We start from the raw sequence: 7,740 nt of genomic DNA, 5'->3' as shown, positions 1-7,740 counted from the left end.
CCAGTTCTCAGCTGTATTCTCAATTACATCTGCCGGTGCAAACGAGGGGTCGCATTCCCGTATTAGCTGATCATCGATATTTCGGAAGCAGCTTATCCGTAGTGGCCGTCAGGATTCGCACAACTCTATCTGAACATCTTAATACCGGAATTCTTGGATATGCATTGAATGGTTGCAAGCGGGCGAAATAGCGTGTAAACACGAGCAGTGGTCGGTTCTCCGTTTATCCTCGATCCTTTCAGGTTTCCCTAGCTTTGCCTGCGGAGCGTGACCGTAGATACCCACACACGCCACTCGATGTATCAATGCCATCGATGCGACAATCCAAATATTTGCTAGCGAGATTAGCCACTCTTCGTGGACCACGTCGTTTCCTGTTACTATTTTTCCTCCGTTCTCGACGTCTCTGCCAACGTGTCTTCGGCATCTGTCTCGAACGCGCGCTCTCTCGTTCTACCTATCTCGAGCATCCCCTCCTCGTACGGCCTTTTATTTTTCCAACTACCAACTTCTAGTTAATTTTGTCATAGATATTTTCAGTACGTCGCTCTCGATTACGCTCGGTTTCTTCGTTCCGCGTTCGTAGATTCGTAGACTAGATTCGTTTTCTTTTAGCCTGTCTTCGATCGGATCAACAAAGGGTAGAGGAAATATTCGTATTTACGTTTCCGGAACAACGATCGACCGCGATTGTACTATAATTCGCGAATAAACGATTACGTTGGTTATTTAAAAAAAGTGTCGTTATTCCACGCCCGTGTACCTTTAACGAAAATATTGCCACGATAAAGTAAAAATATACAAAGGTACGCGTTTTATTTTCCAACACACAGCCGGGTTATCTTTATCGTCCACAAACGTAATAGATTTACGCTACACAATAAAATATATACACGACACCGTTATCAAAACGTTGCGAGAAATTTCGGTGATTGGGAAATTTCGTTGATCGAATTTTTCGTGGCTCGTAGATGGATAACCGAACCGAAACGAGCAACGAATATTTCATTTCGTCGTCGTTCTACAACGATCGAATGATATTCGTAACGGGGACGTACATTTTCCACGTGTACGTTTCATTCCTGTCACATCCTCGTCGAAGAACGGTTCCGGTGCACGGAGTGTTCGCACACAGAGAGCCGGTTTCTCTGTCGAACTCTTTACCGATTACCGAGATAATGGCCATGGCAATCTGAAGGGGCGATCTTATTGCGCGTTAAAGCCGAACAACGACCAGGTGGTTTCTCGGTACACCTTCAAAAGATCCTTCCTCTTCCTCTTCGGTGGCGGAGAACCTTGGCTGATCCTCGACGTTCAGCGGCTAAAACGATTTAACGAAGGTGAAAAAACGCGCGAGTCAAAAGCCCGTGAAACCGGCGTTTCTTCGTCGTTTTCGGACGCAATGGATCAAGAAGGATTGCCACGGAACCTCGAGAATCTCCTTCAAGCTTTTACTCGTCAAAGAAACCTGCCGTTCGGTTGCCGCAAACACTTATTTATTAACACGAACGTCATCGAAAACTTTTGCGAATATTTTCACTACGAAATAAACGATCCTCGAGCGGTCGTCGAACGTTTGAAAAAAGAAAAGACCCGTTATTTTTACAAAATTCGGTCTCCTTCGTGTCCGTGACAAAAGACTACGATACTTTAGATGACGGAATTGCGGACCGTTCGATTTAAAAATACAACGAAATTATATGGAAAATAGAACGATGAATAGAAAATAGCTCAAAAATATAGTAACACAAGTGTTATTTTTATTTGATTTCATGCGAAAAAAAGTAGAAGACGCGGTAAAGTTAGATTTCACGCGACCGTCGACTGTCCGCGTTTGCCGCGTGTCCGCTCAAAGGTATAAATTCATTTAACGGTAGACGCGCGTATTTATTGGAACTTCCTTGTACGCGACATCGGGTTTCGTTCTTTTTCGCAAAGTACTACATCAACGGTAACAAATACGAAAGTATTATTCATCGCGAGAGCTAAGCCTAACGAATGGCAGCTAAGCGTAAGCAAGTACTTGTTATGTACTATTATAAAGTTTAATCCTATTACCGTAGAAGCAGCATCGAAAGTGACGAATTTCTTCCACTTTTACGCGCGATCGAGCAGACAGAGTCGCTGGCCGTTCGATCCTTTTTGCAAGCGAAAAGCGGTTTCGAGTTGGCTAGAGAACGCATTCGCCGCAGGACGTTGCGTTGGCCGGCGAAGGGACGAGACCAAATCGGATACACGTAATCGTTCCTTAGTCGACATCAGCAGCTGTCACTGTTTGTTGGTTTGCGCTGGGGATTACTTGAAAATAGATCGTAGGGAGACCACGCTGAAACCCAACACCATACGTAATCCATATGAATGATTACGCTTAGATGCATCCTCGGTATGCGTGTCAACGTGGATTAAAAATGTTTATCGCGCAGTTCCGTTTCATATCTGAAACGTATACGATGATCGACGAACGTATTACGACGCTTACTGGAAAAAACTTTTACGGACAGGTCCACCGTGCTACAAGGAATTTTTTACAACTCGTCCATTAGCGCTGTTACGGGACACGACTATCCTTACTTTCTAAGCTTGCTGTTCTATCAAACTACGTAAACGGTATTATTTTTTACGCCAATTTCATTATCACCAATCGATCGCGATCGCGACTGTTTAGAGCTGTTTCGAGAACTAATAACGTTGGAATTCGATGGAGAGGAAGAGAAGAAAGGACAGATGTTTCGTTTCGTTAAACCTTCGGTAAATGTAAAGCAAACTACGTACGAATAGTATCGACGAGAGATAGTCTTAACTGTAAAAATATATCAAAATGTTACGAAAGATGTGAAAAGTGGAAAATGGTCAACCTTCGACCACAGGTTTGTAATATTTTATATCGACGAGGCCAGTCGTAAAAATTCATAAAATATTCACAAAGCAAAGGTGTGATATTTACGAGCAGTTCCCTTCGACCGGAGATGAAAATGACAGGATGCGATCAAATTTCGAATCAGTTGGCCCTATCTTTGTCTCGTAGACTTCTTCACTGTAGATCTCGAAGGGTTAAGCATGTACCTTGGCACATCCCTCTTGTCCCTCTGCACTTACCCCGCCTTCGGAGGGTTAGCTTCCGTTTCCGGATTGGCACGTGAATCGTGAGGACCTTGAAGAGGGTATACGTTGTCGTGGTACCACTTAGGCACGTGGTGTCGCATGAAAGACCGTCAGAGATTCAATATGGCTCCATTATAGATCCACTCCTCCGACACTACTCCTTCAGGAACACCAAGGGAGGCTTCTTACCCTTCGACTTGTTTCAACTTTTACAAAAATCCCGTACCATCGCGCAACGATCTTTGTATTTAACACGCAAACGCGTACTCCGCAACCATCAACGGCGGTTGAAATTAGTTTACTTTTATAATAAGATGGTAAGTAGGAGGCATAGTAGAACGTCGAGAATAAAATACGCATTTTTTTTTTTTCTTTCGTAATTTTATATTCCTAATTATTTTATATTTCAAAGATAATAAGACGGAAACAATTGCAAGGAACAAGATTCGACGTAAATGTAATACTTTTCAAATTACTTCGATATATTACTTTATCGTACTTTGGTCTTTCTGATAAATAACAACCGATACTTGTATTCGAATATTTCGAAGATACACGCTTCGAAACGCAAATTTCCGCAAGGCTTTGTTAATATTTGATATCCTTACGTTCTCTGCTAATCACCCTCGATCCTCGTTTAAAGTCTTAATTCCTCGATGACACGTGTTCGCCAAAGGGACAGATATTTTTATTGCACACGTGTCGCAGAAACTGGCATTTCGAAGATTACCCGAAAAAATAATAGCAGAGCTAATTATGTAGATCCTGTCGTTGCGCTGTGTGTCGTGGGAGCACAACGATACAGTTAAACCAAGAGTCGGCTGCCTTATCAAAATACTCGAACAGAGAAACGTACCAAGAGCACGTACATACCACGTGTTGTCCAATTGTGAGTTCTAGCCTGGCTAAACTTTCGTATTGTGTTTCAAAAGATCACGTACCGATAATATTATTATTTTATTACTATTATTATTGTTGTTGTCGTCGTTCACGAGCATATAGCTCTTTGGTATACAACTCGGTTACAAGTTTTCTCGTGCTCTTTCGTTGCGACAGCCAAATAAAAGGAATTATCGCAAGACACGCGGAAAGACGGACAAAAATTGATTTCACCGTGTTTACAAAATCGGTTGGACGTCGACGTAGAAGGAAAAGAGGCAATCAAAGGGACGCTTTAATTTGTCGTCGATTCGTAAGTAATAAGATAAGGAAAGAGGGAGTGGAAAAAAATAGAACGTATCCGGACGATACAATTAAGTTTGAATCCCCGGTGGACGTGAACCGACACCTGGCCCATTGGCGAACACAGAACAGTGAACACACACAAGACGCTGCGGGACACGAGCAGGAGGCTGGCCACGTAATGAGCATCTCTGTCGTCATAAAATTTCTTCTTTCAACGCGGTGAAATTATACGATCGATTAAAAGTTTCGAAAAGTCTCGCCACGCAATTAAGAATCACCGGCAAGGTGCAGCTGATATCCCGGCAGGTCTTCGCACCATCTTTCCTGGTAGTACCCATTAAATTCAGCTGTTTTTCGTGGTTTTATTCGACTAGTTTATCACAAGTAACGCGTAATTTCGTTCGGTGAATATTTAACGCGGCAGCTAGTTATCATCCGTCGTTAACGTTACGCTTGCTATCGATAGAAGAAAAAAGAACGCGCGAGTAATCACACTCTCATTAATTAAAGGATCTGCTTATTAGGATTTGCGAAACGCCAACGTTACGTGCCTCGGAAAATATTCCAGAAATATTTCGTTATCGTCGATTTATTAAATTATCTCGTTATATATAATATAAATGATATCGCGACGTTACGCTTTTATTTTTGGGTGTATCCTGGGTTAAAAATAGTAGATACACGCGTATTTAAACGGGTAGATATTAAATAAAACGAGGAATAATTTTCATCAAACCAGACTCGTATATATTTGGATCTATTTCGGCTCATTTTGTATATTCACAGTCACGCCAAAGATCGCGTGTTGTATCAAAGTGTAAACGTTCGCGTATTAAAAATCAAACGTCTCTCTATTCGTTGCGTTCAATTTTTTGCGAATTTGAAAATGTTTGTTCGTAAAATGTCTCGCGCCACCTTTATTTCCGTACAATTTATCACGAGTATTCTATGATAAACGCGAGCCTTGTAAATAAAAAATAATATCGGTTAAATGGTCCGAGATATTTTCATTTATTCGTATACGCTCGCCGTTCTATGTCCTACGCGTATTTATACGCGCGTACATCACTTGTATTTTCTATACGATTCTAGCGAATAGTAAATTATTTATAATTGAACCGCTGAAAATATCGCAGGGATTTCGCAGTGCGTTCTAGTGGGATTAACGTCCCGTATTTATAGAGTCCGATAGGGAATAGTGTCGGTAATTCGCTCGGTCGTTAATCGTGCAGTCAGGATCCGGCATAATTGCGTTTTCAGTGGAATTGCGCTCGTGCAACTTAATTGCGCCACGGTGGAACTGCACGCGGGAATCCACCGGATGCTGTTCCGTCCCCGAGAAAAATGTGGTGACCGCGGGAGCCACGCGGAGGATCGAGATCCGCTAGTCATGCGTTCTAATTAAGATCTCACGGATCAGGCACACGCGATCGCGCACCGGTCCCGCTCTACCGTACGATTCATCCCTGTTAATAATAATTTCGCGTTCCAAGCGTCGCCATTTACGATTCGATCACCCACCGTTGTTTATATCTTTTGTTCGATCGCGTTCGATTCCAAGTACCGTATGGAAAGCTGCACGAAAGACGGAAGTTCTTCCTTGCACGCGTACGGATACGAATTTAGGGAGAGACTCTATACCTTTTATTTCGCGCTTCGTAGTTTCCACGTTATTCTTATTCTTTATCTTTTACTTTGCGCACGTTGGTGTCCCTATAGAGATTCATTTCGAGTACTATACGATAAGAGAGCAATATTCCGAGTATTCTCTTTTCTCTACTGTGCTCGTCCTGTGCATTTTTGCAATTTTTAATTCTCCATAAATGCATAGATTGTCTATAAATAACAGATACGCTAGATCTTTCTCAAACGGAACGTTTTCGGCGTGTAAAGTGTCTTCCGTTAACATCGAGGACTTCTCCTCTTACATTCGTCTCGATTCTTCCTGCTTCTGGATCTCGAGCTTCTTATTGGCACTGACAAATCGCGCCAGAACGCGACGTACGCGATTCAAAGTGACGCTACAGAGTGTAACATTAAAAACATGGAATATTTTCCTACGGCTAACGAATAATAGGAAACGCGTTAACCTCTCAACGTACGATCTTTCTCAACCTAACCAGTGAAAAAAGCACAATTCTGTTTCCGATGGAATCCGTCCTCGGCTATGTAACACTATGTTCTATTGTAATTCTAACGCTGTAGCTTGATAATAAAATGCAAAATGGTAAATAGGAAGATAAATAGAAAACACGTGTTCTTCTACATGCGAAGAAACGCAATTGTCTATTGATATGAAAAACAATCGATTTAGTTCCGATACCGTGTCGATTATTATTTCATGCGATACGTATCGATCGTCAAAGACCAAATTAAGGAAATCGTCTTTAAGGAACGAAGCTGTGAAACTTTCGATTTCGCCAATTGTGTGATATTTCAAAAGTATAACACGCCTGAACGTGAGAATACTTAGAGGTCACTAATCGATATCGCTGACGAAGGCCGTCAATTTGCCAGAGTTCGCAAACTTACGGCTAGCCGGTACGGAGCAACGGAGAAGAGAAAATGCTGACAGAAAGAGAAACTGCGGGATAAAGAAAGAAAAAAGGCTGGGGGGAGAGGGAGTGGAGCGGAGTAGCAAGACGGAAAGGCCATTTCTGCGAGAGCCAATTACGATCCGACTTGGCGTGTAAAGGGCAATCCTATTTGCATAACGCGTCGCGCGAGTTACCGCCACGTGAGCACGATATCTCCATTACACGCGTCCTCTGCTTCGTCCTTTTTTCCACGCTCTTCCTCTTTTACTTTCCTCCTCGGCTGCCGTAGATCAAGTCCCGCTGCGCTTTTCGACTCACCGATTATTTATCGAAACCGGTGAGTCCGCAGCGGTCTACATAGTAATATTCGGCTGAACGGAAAAGTTCGACGAGCACGTTTCACAGGTACCTGGCCGCTTCTGCGCTCGAACGGCTTAATCGTTGCTACGTGTTTCTATTAATTAATGCCGGATCTCGGTAGATTTCTTCTTCGAGCGGAAGAGAAACGTAGCGCGAGATAACGAGATGTTTTATAGGAAAGTCGCTGTCTTTATTTTGAAAATCAAGTGAAACAGATACTCTGGATTTTGACGTTATCTCGAAGTTTCTTAAGAAACGACGTTTCTAACGTTTCTGTTGAAAATTTCTGTTCTGTGCAATAAAGGCCAACTATGTTGTAACGATATTTGCTGTCGGAATTATTCTCATTTCCATTAAATTCGAACGATTATCGTCCAAGTACGATTAACGCTGCCTGTTTCAGCTTGCAACAGAAATCTGTGTTTTTGCCACGGTTAATACGATACGTGGCGCTAAAATTGTAACACGATAATTGAAATCGGAAAGATAGACTTATTATTATATTGCGAAAAAAAAAATAAAAAAATAGCAAAAGATAATAATACACATGGTTAAT

Source organism: Bombus affinis, chromosome 3, assembly GCF_024516045.1.
Source record: "Bombus affinis isolate iyBomAffi1 chromosome 3, iyBomAffi1.2, whole genome shotgun sequence".
Classification (NCBI taxonomy): domain Eukaryota; kingdom Metazoa; phylum Arthropoda; class Insecta; order Hymenoptera; family Apidae; genus Bombus; species Bombus affinis.
Note: the sequence above shows the minus strand (reverse complement) of the source record.